This window comes from Colius striatus, chromosome 1 (assembly GCF_028858725.1).
Source record: "Colius striatus isolate bColStr4 chromosome 1, bColStr4.1.hap1, whole genome shotgun sequence".
Classification (NCBI taxonomy): Eukaryota; Metazoa; Chordata; class Aves; order Coliiformes; family Coliidae; genus Colius; species Colius striatus.
In genome coordinates this window covers 70,657,825-70,669,868 of record NC_084759.1, presented here as the reverse complement: position 1 = coordinate 70,669,868, position 12,044 = coordinate 70,657,825, and the positions used below count along the sequence as shown (strand labels likewise).

Below are 12,044 nucleotides of genomic sequence, written 5' to 3'. Positions count from 1 at the left end.
CTAGGCAAGCCCTGACTGTAGCCTCTTGTGCTTTTACAAAGCGATAATTAAGTATGCAGGGTCAAGGTGGAGTTGTGTGACCTGCGCTTTGTGCTGATGTTACAGCTGATGCCATGCAGTGGGAAGCAGGGAAGGCATCAGGCCCCTCGGCAGCAAAAAGAGGGAGGGAGGGAAGGAGATGTGTAGGTGCCATGAGTCTAACAGTCTATGTTATAATGTCCTTAACCTCTTAATTTAAATGGGGACTTTGCCCAGGGTAGCTAAGACATTTTGTTGGCAAGAAAAGCAAAAAGCTTTAATATTATGTAAATATATTTAAAGGGGACCCTTCCATTTCCCCACATGTGTTTAGTGAGTCTTTAAGATTGTTTCTTATTATGTTAGCACTTAAAAACTTTTTTTTTTCTCTTGTCTTTTTTTTTGATTCAGTTTGTGGAGTGGACTTCAGTGCCCTCCAGTCTAATGTTTGAGTACTGTTTTTGATTAGTTGTTGTGTATTGTAATTGTTCCCTTCGTGTCTCGATGCCTAGAGTGTTTTAAACTTGGCAAACAAGAGAAAAGAAAGAAAACCAACCCCAACGCCCCCATCTCTTATGAAATACTGAATGTCATAAACAAGATGCGAGTTCATGCTTGGCACAGTGGGGATGGCAGCTGGCATTTTTCCCTGACATGCAGAGGAGGACTTTTGGCACTGTCTGGTTAAGGTCAAGGTTTCCTTGGGATTTCATTTTTGTTCCTGTTATCTCACCCCTCACCTTGGCTTTAGTCTGTGACTGTCAAGCACAATCTTTCTGAAAAGAAGTAGTTGAACACTGGTCATTACTGTTCTGGAGGAAGAAAGTAGGGACTCTTTCATCACGGTGGTACCTGTGGGTGTTTGGTTGTAGAAAGGGCCCAGCCAGAAGCAACACAGAAAAATGAGAACTGGGATGGAATTGAACCTATTACCAGACTGCTTATTTATGTTTTGGTTTAATAGTTTTTGGAAGTTTGAGGCCTCTGTTTTCTTGGTAGGTGATGGGAAGGAGCTGGTGTCTGGAGAGGGGTAACAGTAAAGTAAATAGTAGTGAACTACCTGGTGTGTTTAAGCCCAAGGAAAATGCCTGTAACAGGTGGTGTGGCCTGTGTTTGGCTGTAAGTAAGCCAAGGTTTTCACCCTCCATCACCCTGAAAATGAATTTACACTTGTAAGAAGTATGTGCACAGTGCATCCCATTGATTGTTGCTGCTTTCCACATCCACTGAAGAGGTGTATGTGATTGCCCAAGGTACAAAACATAGGCTTGGCCTAAACTCCCGCAGGTATTTAGGCTGTCTGTAAGGGTAGCGAAATCAAATGATGGAAGGGAGCGAGGTGCAGCACATCCCTTTTTACTGCTGCCCGAGCTCCCATGACACCCCTGCAGCCTGCCAGGAAGACCACTTGGTTTTCACACCCACTGAGTCCCGGCCGCCAGTCGCCCTGCAATAGCTATGCCAATGCCAGCGCCAGGCGGATCCTCTCTTACCTGAGCAACCGTAACTCAGAGCCGTGGCCTCCCAACTAAGGCAGAGCCCAGAGCACTTGGAACTATCCATCCAGCTCCTATTTCCATCCTCCTCCTCTTAGGGCCAAACGTACGCAGTGACACTTAATTGCTGAGGTCGGTGCAGTGCAGTGCACTACTCCCTCCTTTCCAGCTGCTTTTTTATTTTTTGGTATCCAAAACTGTAGTCGGTTCAATTGATGTGTCTCAGCATTCTTTATAAAAAAAGGAGAAGAAAAAAAAAACCCAACCAAACGAAGCCATTGTTAGTCCTACTCATTGTCTGTGAGATTTTTATTTAATGTTCTCAGCCTGGAATATTGTTAAATAAACCAGAAAAAAATTAAGTTAGTTACTAGATTATTTGTCTGATGTGTGTTCATATCTGCAGCACTTTATGACTTTGAACTCTTCCACAACAAGGGGAAGTTATATTCTTAAGGTTTTGAAGCTATGCATTTATTTTCCTTTTAATCCTGTAAATTATTTGAAACAAAAATTGCTGTACAAATCTTTTGGATTAAAAAAAAAATTAAGATGAAAAATGTCAGAAGTTTAGATGGTTTCTCTCACTTAAATATGTGTGGTGTTTTTCATTTACCAACATAATTTTCTGTTGTTTAGTTGGGTGGAGAACTGAAGTTGCAGAGCTGTTTTAAATATTGCTACAACATGAGTTAAACCCTGATGTTACTGCCAAGGGTGGGCCCGCAACACATTTCCAAATTACTCTAATAAGTCAGATTTATGTCTGTGTTTCTTGACAGCTAATTTGAATCCACAGCCTAATGTTTCCTTTTCTCTTTGGTACAGCTGAGATATCTTTTTGGAGAGGCAATAGTGAAACTTCAGCTTTTGAGTGCTCTCGTGCTGAAAACTGACTTTTTAAACGGGCTCCCGAAGTACATACGTTATGTCAAAAGAAGAAGAATTGCCTTTTGCCACTAGCCAAGTGTTTCCAATTCATGAGTAAAATTTGGTGGGCTGGGCAAGGCTTCTTAGTAACTAAAGGGAGTTTTGTCTGACTGACCAACCTTTGCGCTCATTTTACCTCTCTGCTGTGGGGGATTACTGTGAAGACACAAGGAAAACCCCTGAACAAGACTGAAGTTAAAAATGTGATTTTTTTTTTTTTTTTTCCCCAGCAAAACATATCAGAGATACCTCGTTTTAAATGACAGAAATAAATTTCTATCTCACTTGTGAAAAGGACAAATTTAGTTTCTATCACAACACTGTATTAGATTAATTTGTGGGGGTTTCTTTAATTAACGTCACAGTGGTCTAGTTGGCTTTAGAGCAGCATTTCTATGCAGGGAGGAATATTAAAAGCAAAAGAAGCACTAATTGGTTATTTGTAATATTCTGTAGGACTCCTGAAAACTTGAGAGTGACATGTGGTCATGATCTTGTCCTCTTCCTGTGATACCTTAAGAAGAAGGGGCTGCCTGAGGACGTCATTTTTATGAGAGAGGAAGCATATGGATTTGAACACAGAAGTAGTGTATTTTGCATATTGTTTGACAACTGGGTAAAGAAAACTTGTTTGCTGGAAAACCTGCATTTTTGTCTCTGCACACTATACTCCTTTCAGTGATCTCCATTTCTGAGTGTGAAGATCTGGTGGCCCTGGTTTTGGTGATGCAGTGCTATCTAGTCTAGGCTGGCTTTCTGGCTATGCTGAGAAGACTTTTGCTTTGGCTTCTGGTCTATTATGTTTTTTTTTCTCCAGGCCGAGACGATATGGTCTGGCTCACCACATTTCCTCCAAATGACTAGTCTTTCACTAAAACCAAGATGTGTTTCATTTGTAGAGAATTTAGGGAAATTACAGAAAGTGCTTTTGTTTTTATTAATAACATTGTTTGGTGCTGTAGAGAGAGAAAGGTATGGCTGAATTTTACATCTGCCTTAAAAAACATCAGTAAAGCATGTCTAATGAGATGATATTATTTAAACTGGAATTTCAGATGATCCCTGCAGTTGCTGTATAGTGCTTTCATTTTTACATACAAAAGCATTTTCTTTAGGTTGAACAATAAAAATCAATGAAATAGATTTTCACTGCTTCTATAGTCATTTTCAGTGCCCGTGCTGTTGGGTTAAAATGCCACAAGGGAATTGAGTTTGCTATCAAAAAAACCCCCCCTGAAACACTATCTTTCATCTTAGTTTGTGTTTAAAAAAATCTTTTGTAGTGATAAAATTTGATTTATATCTTTTTAAAAATGCAAAGACTGTTGCAGAAACTATTTTCAAATGAGAGCCCCTCAGACTCTAAAATGTAAACACTACGATTTTCGAGCATTTATATTGACATTTCCACGCAGCGTGATATTGATTTCCATTGCTGCCGGAAGAAAAAGTTTGTGTTCACAAAAGTGATGCTGCCGTCTGCAGTGCTTTGAAGTGGGGATCAGATATATAATTTTTCAGAGACGGTGAAAAGACTGTTAACCTGCCTGCACGCATGTGCTGGTTTCCATGCATTACAATCCATGCTTATTTCCAGAGACCTGAATTTGAAAAATCCTCCTCCTCTATCCTGTCTCCTCTCCCTGGCCCTGCCTGGGTCAGAGCAGCAGGGAGGAGAACTGCTCCCCGTTGTGTTTTTCATCTCTTACAAAGAGACTGTTCTTTGAGAGCAGGTAAACTTGGTTTAAAATGAGTTTAAATGAGATCTTTATTCCTGTCTGTCGAGGCTTCATTGCCTGTGCCATGCTGTGAAAAGGCAGAGCCGGAGATTCTTCCCCTGGAGCGATGTATGCTTGAACACATTTCTTGGTTGTACCCAAATTGCCTATGTGAGGCAGCAGAATTGGGCTCAACACAGCTAGGAAAATATGCACACAATCAAAGGCGTAATAGTAGTCCTCATTGCATGTTGGGGTAGAAACAGAATCTCTGTTGCTCTGGTTTGGATTTTTAAGGTAAACATCTTGGCATGACACTAGTTGCTCTACCTGGAAGCTGTGCCTTGGAAATTTGGTGATTACTCAAATAGTTGTGCATTTAATGCCAACACAGAAGACAGTGTTTTGTGTCATTCAAATAACAGAGGGTAAAGCTACAGTTCTTATTTGATAGATATTTTGAGGATAACGTTCACAGTGGTTTAACTGGTATAAATACCATGGCCAGAGGTGCACACACATTCAGCTGTCAAAAGCGGTCGGGTAGTCTTGTTTATAAGTATGGAAGAGACACAAAGGGAATACTTCCATTCAAAATGAGATCAAGTAAGAAATGTTGTCTTTATTTTAATGCTCTTAGGTAGAAGACTAACATACACCCATAAATGTTTGTGATAGTATAATAATTAACGTTGGGCAACGATTCCCCAAACAACGCAGAATGTTATTTTTAAAAAGGCATTTTCTTTGATTACGTACAATTTTCTGAATATGTCATTAGTCAGGAATGAGAAATTAATCCTTTCTTTCTCTGATAGATGCTGCTTTGCTTTTAAAGCAGAGACATACTGTGTTTCTGTGCATCACTGTCTCTATAGACACTACAGTTGAAAGAGTTTCATTCTCTCCTCTTTTGTGCTTTTTTTCCTCTTGTGTCTTCAGTGAGGTTTACAGTGATGGGAATTCAGAGTCATAACAAGAACAATGTCAAGTCAGCATTAGGAAAACTCATGCCAGAAATATCCCATCCTGTGTCATGAATGCTGTGCTCCAAGGGCAACCTTCATCTTCTCAAACATGCCTTTCTGGCTTGTGTGTGAGGAAAAAAAAAATGCTTTTGCAAACCACACTTGTTTTATGGGTGATAGTCCAGTTTGCTGTGATATTGTGCTCTGGGATGCACTCAGTGGTTTGGCAACAGATGTAAGTTTCTTGAGCACACAACAGAACTTATTTGAACAGAGGGAATTCAACAAGAATGAAATCTGCAAAACTCTGCTTCATTGATGAGAACAAATAGGAAGTAGATCTATCTAGGAAAAATACTGAAATTCCAACAGGAGCTTGCAATTTGTGTCTGAATTCTTGACAGCATTTAAAAATACTAAATGACTTCCTGTAACCTGACATGCTCTGCCTTCAGAATCACTGGAAAAGTTTTCATTTACCATGTATCCATGTTGTCTTCTGTTGTGCGTCAAAGGTTAGTATCCAAAGGGTTGTTCTGTCTGAAGTGAGCTAGTCCAACACTCCAGGTCCCAAATGTAGATGGGCTTCAGAAGTAACAAATATTTCCCCCCACAGCTCATAAGCTGCAAGTCAATTATTCTCTTGCTGAGAGAGGCAACTGCAAATGTGTTTTACCAAAATATGGGAGAATGTAAATAATAAAAATTTTTAAGGTAAAATTCTGAAAGTAAAAGGCTTAAGTGTGAGCACCTCGTTTTCTGCCCTGCTGTCTGCATCGTAGCAATATGGAACTGGAGTGTACAAGTTCCAACCTTCTTTTAATTAGTCACTGTTCTGTTTGTGAGAAGATTTCAGTTTAGAGGAATTACTCTTAACAAACATAAAATCAACAGTTTCAGCAGATGTGAACAGGCATTTCCATTGCTTGGTCCTTCCTTCCTTGATAAACAGGAACTTTTGCTCCTTGTTAATGTGGGGCAGAGGAAGTGAAGGTAAATATGAGTTCAGTATTGTAGGTAGAAGGATGGGTGTTTTCTTAGTGTTAACGTAGCTGAAGCACTGATGTGGATTTCAGAGTTGGATGATGGGACTGTGTGTGTGCCAGTATGACATTTGGGTCTAAAGATGGGCAGATAGTATCTTATAAAGAATATATAGCCTTTGCTATCAAGTCAGCCCTGTGCCAGTGATACTTCACCCCAAGCATTAGCTGATTGTAGTAACTCCTGCTGTCGTTCCTTGTCTCTGCTTTTTTTGGGTCTGTTTGGAGTAGGATCTGCTCGTTTAGATGATAGAGCGAACTGTTAACATTAGAGATGCTGCAACTCAAGAAAATGAGCTATAAAATGTAATTGTTCTTTTACATCATAGCAAGAGTTCTTAAACCAAATTCCACTCAGTCACGCTTCAGTTGAAGGCATCAGAGGTTGTAGAAATACAGCAGAGGAACATAAAGCTATACTGCTGGGACAGTATTGCTTTATGTTGGGTGGGTGGAAGGCTTCAGTCACACAAGCTTTCATGTGGACTCTGCCATAAATAAGGCTGCCTGCGTGGGACAAGTTGCACAACAAAAAATCTTATTTGGCTTAGATGTAAGTGCTGAAGCAGCCTTGTAAAGTTTTGCAAGGCCGGAAGGCAGGAGGAAGTAGCCATGCACCCCGTGAAGTTATTTTTAGAGATATTTTTGTATTAGATTCGGAATATGTCAGTTTGCTTAGGCCATGCAGATACTGTCCCACCACAAACACTTTACCCTGGGTCTCTCTTGCTCAGTGCTGGAGGAGTGTTGAAGTTGCATGAGCACTGACGTGTAATTCTTGATTCAACTCAGTTACGATAAAGCTTTTAGTGCATTGAATAACTAAAGTCTTGCAAAATATTTTGATATCTGTGTCACTAAGATTACATGCCTTGCCTTGTAGACAGGTCAAGGTTCAAGATTTGGGCAATTATGGAGTAAAAATCTCGTAATTATATGTACACATGCAGCCCTCTCTTGGTGCTTTCAGAAACTGTTGCATGCTAGTTCTGAGCTTCCTCGCAGTTTCTGAAGTACAGATGTCATTACAGACACAGTGATTTGGGGTTCATGGCTTTATCATCGAGTATGAGTTACTGCATGAAAGCTGCAAATATGGTGGAATATAGCAAGGTTTAAATGGGTTTGTCACTAGCAAGGAAATAAAATATTTGACAGCTACTATTCCTAAAGGAAATGACCAAAAAGGCAGTGGTATTTCACATCTTGTCAAGATTGCTTTTAAGAAAAAAAGAAGATGCCATAGTTCCGTAATAAGATTATGAAGTTTGCTTTCCTTTCACTGTTTTTGTGCTCTGCTAGGAGAGATTTGCCATTTCACAGAAAATCCATTGAGCAGGAAAACTACATCCCCCATGCTACCCAAAACACCCTCTGAGTTGTGTAAGGCTGAGTAAGACCTCTTGGCTCTGATATGCTGCTGATTTTTGTAGCATGACTGTTTGCTACCAGAGTATGCTTTCCGAGACACGGACATTTCGCTGTCTGAGGGAATGTCTAACCCTGATTTCTAATATTGCTCAATATTTTAAATTAGCCTGAAGAAAAAAAAAAAGGGAAAGTTGGATCTAAGAAATGCACTGAACTTGTTTCTGAAGGAGGACCTTGAGGGAAAAGCTAAAAGCTTTTTCCTCCTTTTTTTCTTGTTGACACGTTGGTAACAGGGTGATATAACTACTTTCCAACTTTATGAGGAAATATTCATCTCCTATAAGCTCTACACTGAGTTATGCTGTGTGAAGTGAGCTTCCCTGGCCCGAGAAAAAGAAGTCACGCCAAATGAAAGCAAAGCTCTATCATCTCCTGACCTTGTATCTCACGCCACACATGAAGCAGGGATTGAAACTAATGAGCCTTATGAATGTTCAGTGAATTTAGGATTAAGTTCTTAATCTGCCATTCTGCAGGCAAGGGTTTGATTGCCACCTGCAGCTGCCCGGGCACGGTGTGCCATAGTAAGAGACTATTTGGTTGATACTAGGGCCTGTATGCTGAGTGCTTTACAAAGCCAAGATGCTCCCTGCCCTAGGTAGGTTATTTTTAAAACAGAGATGGGTAGGTAGTCCTATGTAACAGTATTTTAACAAACATGTCAACCTGACCTGGCTAAGGAAGTTGCAGATGAGTTGGTGTCAGACCTTGTTCTTTTAAAAAAGTTTAGTAGTACTGTTGCAAATGGCTTAAAAAGCACGCAGCAGTCCATATTACATAGAATTAAAGTGACTTTATAAATAGAACATTACTGGTGCTACGCTTCTGGCACACCAGGGCAGACACAGTGAAGAGATGAGCTTGTAATTTTTTACTGAATGTATCTCAGTGAACGGAGTGCCTGCAGAGCATTAAGTGTCGTCTTTTTGGCAATTGACTATAACCTGAATAATTGGAAAGTAAACATTTGTGCTATGAAATGATTCTTACAGCAGATATACAAGGGCTTCTTGGACGTATTTGTCCAAAATAATGTCTTGTTAATGAGTAAAACCATCCAGTATGAATACAGATCTCATCTAATCTGCCTGTTGGATTGCTTTTATGCTAATTAATGCCACCACCTATATGCCAGTCTTACTTGTGCATTCATAACTGGAGTTGCTGCATTGCACGGTTTACAGTTTTAACATTAGATAGTCTGCTGAAAATTAGGAGGAAAAAGGTCAAGAAATGCAAAATCCATGTTCTCTTGATGATTCTGTACTTCCTAATTGTATGGTACAGCTATTTAAAGAGCAGTTAACTCAAGTCAAAAGCAAGTTTCAAGAGTTTCAGATGCTGCCATCAGTAGTGCCTGTTAGGTGATACCATAGTTCTTTGTGCTTGCTGGTATGCATGTAACTTTATTCCTCCTGTAGTTTCTCATGGGTTCATTTTTGCACTTGATCTTTAAAAGTTGTTATGTGTAATCATACAGCACTGCAGGGATAAAAGGGATATTTGAAGATACAGGGAAGAGAGTGTAAAACAACAAAACAGACAGGCAATAGCCTGCATTTCAGCACGAGCATGGCTATTAGAGTTATACTACAGTGGCATATGGTCTTACTTATTAATGCACCAATTTAGTGACCTTCATTGGGATTTTTGCTGTTAAGTTTGGTGTATCTTTTTTTGTCTCTTCCACCTCCATTTTAAAAACCTTTTTTTTTTTTTGTTCTCAATATTTACTTATTAAAACCAGTTATAAAATATTCTGGTGTGGCACAAGTGAAAAATGTGATTTTTTTCCCTAATCTTCTAATCCAATTTTCAAAGTATTCTTTTCCTTCCTTAAAACAAAAGCATATACATACCCACATACATATACAGAAAATGATTGTAATTCAGCAATGAGATCCAGTTTATTTATCATAGAATGATAGAGGTTGGAAGGGTCCTCTAGAGATCATCTAGTCCAGCCTCCCTGCTAAAGCAAGTTCATCTTGATTGGGTCACGAAAGAAGGTGTCCAGAAAGGTATTGCAAACTTCCAGAGGAGACTCCACAACCTGCGTGGGAAGCCTATGCCAGGGCTCCATCACTCTCACAGGAAAGAAATTTTTCTTCGTGTTTAAGGGGAACCTTTTTTGTGTTCTAGCTTTTGTCCGTTAGCACTGCTCCTGTTGCTGGACACTACTGAAAAAAGTGTCGTCCCTTCCTCCTGACATCTTCTCTTTAGGTACTTATAAGTGCTGATGAGGTCCCCCTTCAGTGTTGTTTTTTACTAGGCTAAACAGCCCCAGATCCCGCAGGCTTTCCTCATAATTAAGATGTTTCAGTCCCCTGATCGTCTTGTTAGCCGTCTGCTGGACTTTCTCTAGAAGTTCCCAGTCCCTCTTGAGCTGAGAAGCCAGACGTTCAGATTTTAGTTCAGATGTTTGGTTCAGATTCTTCCAGGCTGCTACCCTTGGTTGTAAAGAATAAAGTAATCTTTACAAGTGTGGTCCATCTGACAGCTGGCATGTGTTTTTGCTGAGGGCTGCAGTGGTGTGGGCTGAGGCCTGGAGCTGTGGGAGCCACTATGGGGGCTTAGTGGGCAGTGTGTGGCTGGCATGGCCATGGACTATTGCTTCCAAGTGCATTAGGTACTGTGTCAAAATAGGTTTTCAGCATGCTCCTCTGGCTTGGCTGGGGCAGTTTGGAGGGAGAGATGTTATGACCTGTTCTTCCTGCTGCTGGTCTCTGGTGTGTGCAACAGCAAAAGGACAGGGGAAACGCTGAGCTGTCAGAACACCCACATTTCCTGGAGAAACATCACTGCTGTCGTGGGAGTGTAGGTGGTGTGATTCTGGCGAGTCGTTCTGGGTATCCCTCTTTGTACTGACACCACTCCTTTCTGCCTTGACTGTAACTACTGCTTTTCTACCTGAACACTTGTCTTATCCAGGTGAAACCTGCTCAGGTCTGGCTTTGCCAGTGTACTGCTGCATAATGCTGGGCGAAGCACTCCAGCAGGGCAGCACTTGCAGAAGAACAGCTTGTTCAGTAAAACAATATTTTTCTGCTTCCCCAGGCAAAATTAGGGAATGCTAGTAACTGTGTCTGGAGCAGACCGTGGGCTTTTGCTGGTACAGCAGTGCTGGTGACAGACTGCACTAGGACACAGACATGTCAGGCAGATGTCGTAGTGTACCCTGGGAGGGAGGTGGTATTGTGGTCAAAATGAAGGTGGTGTAACCCTCAGCACCGCTGGATTTTTCTGTATGGAAATTTGCAAAGCTTCACATGCAATACAATAAAATAAATGCTTATGTAAGGATGCTAGTAGCTGCTGGTACAGCTTGTAGAGATGGGAGGGGCTTGCTTTGCTCTCCCTGCAAGGAGCTACACACCTTTTGCCTCCTATGTCACCACAGTTTTTTCTGAGAGAGGTCCTAACTAGTGGCAAAGGCCCACTGGCCGTTCACGTGTCATGAGAGGCTGATGGCAATATCTAGAATCTGGAGTAGCAACTGCATTTTAGGGGTAAATCTTTCAGATCCCCAAAAAGCCAGCGCACAGCATAAGGTGTGTATTTGAAATGCAGACCTTGCATATTTGAAACGGTAGAGAGGTGCTGAACAAGCCAGTGCAAGCTCTTGTGTTTTGTTCCTCAAGCTCTTTTTTCTTTCCCTTGATATGCTTAAGTTGCTAAATTCCTTCATGCTTCTTGAAAAAAAATAAAAAAGCTTTATTCAAATTATTTTAATTAATTAGCAGCAAAAAGACATAGGTGTAACTTTTTGCTGTTTAATATGAGTGCTGTAGAAAGGTAACTGCAGGCCATCAGTTCGGCAAGGTTTCTTCTTTGAGAGGTGGCTCCAGGTATATCACCTGCACTGGAAGTTGATTATTGGCTTATGATGATGAAAATTGAACTATAAGACCTGTCATAATAAAGTGTCTTTTTCTCAAAAAAAGAAAAAGGAATTGTGCCCTGAAAGAATATTTCAGTCCAAATGGGCTGTTGCATGCAATTTGAGCTAGATGAAGAAAAAACAGGCCTGAAAAGTGCTGGTATTTCTCTGTGCTGTCCTTAGAAGGAATGTGAGAGTGCACTGCTATGTACTGGCCTGTTGGAACTGCTGGTGAGATCTGATAGCAGCGGAGCAACAGCCTGGCCATGCGGGAGGGTTGATGTGGTCCTTGCGGCCTTCATCTCCCTTCGTATAAAAGTGATGCCTAGGAGGTGTCAGTCAACAAAAATGCATGTTTCTCTATGAAATGAGCTTTTTCCTTAAAAATTTACAAAGCTGTTTATAGGATCTAATTAAGTAAAGGAACAAAAATAAGCAGTTTGTGTCATACTCCTGAAGCATTATCAATAATGGGACTTGTTTTCTGAGAGGTTGCGTTTCTTCAGAGGAGCGTGTGATACTCTCTAATTGAAGTATTAATAGCAGATAATGACACTGAG

General features: G+C 40.7%; 1 protein-coding gene across 2 annotated transcripts in view; it reads left to right on the top strand.

Annotated features, from left to right (window-relative positions):
* Positions 1-12,044, top strand: part of DHRSX (dehydrogenase/reductase X-linked) — a 171,704-nt gene that overhangs the window by 10,333 nt on the left and 149,327 nt on the right. The gene's annotated exons all lie outside the window — the stretch shown is intronic.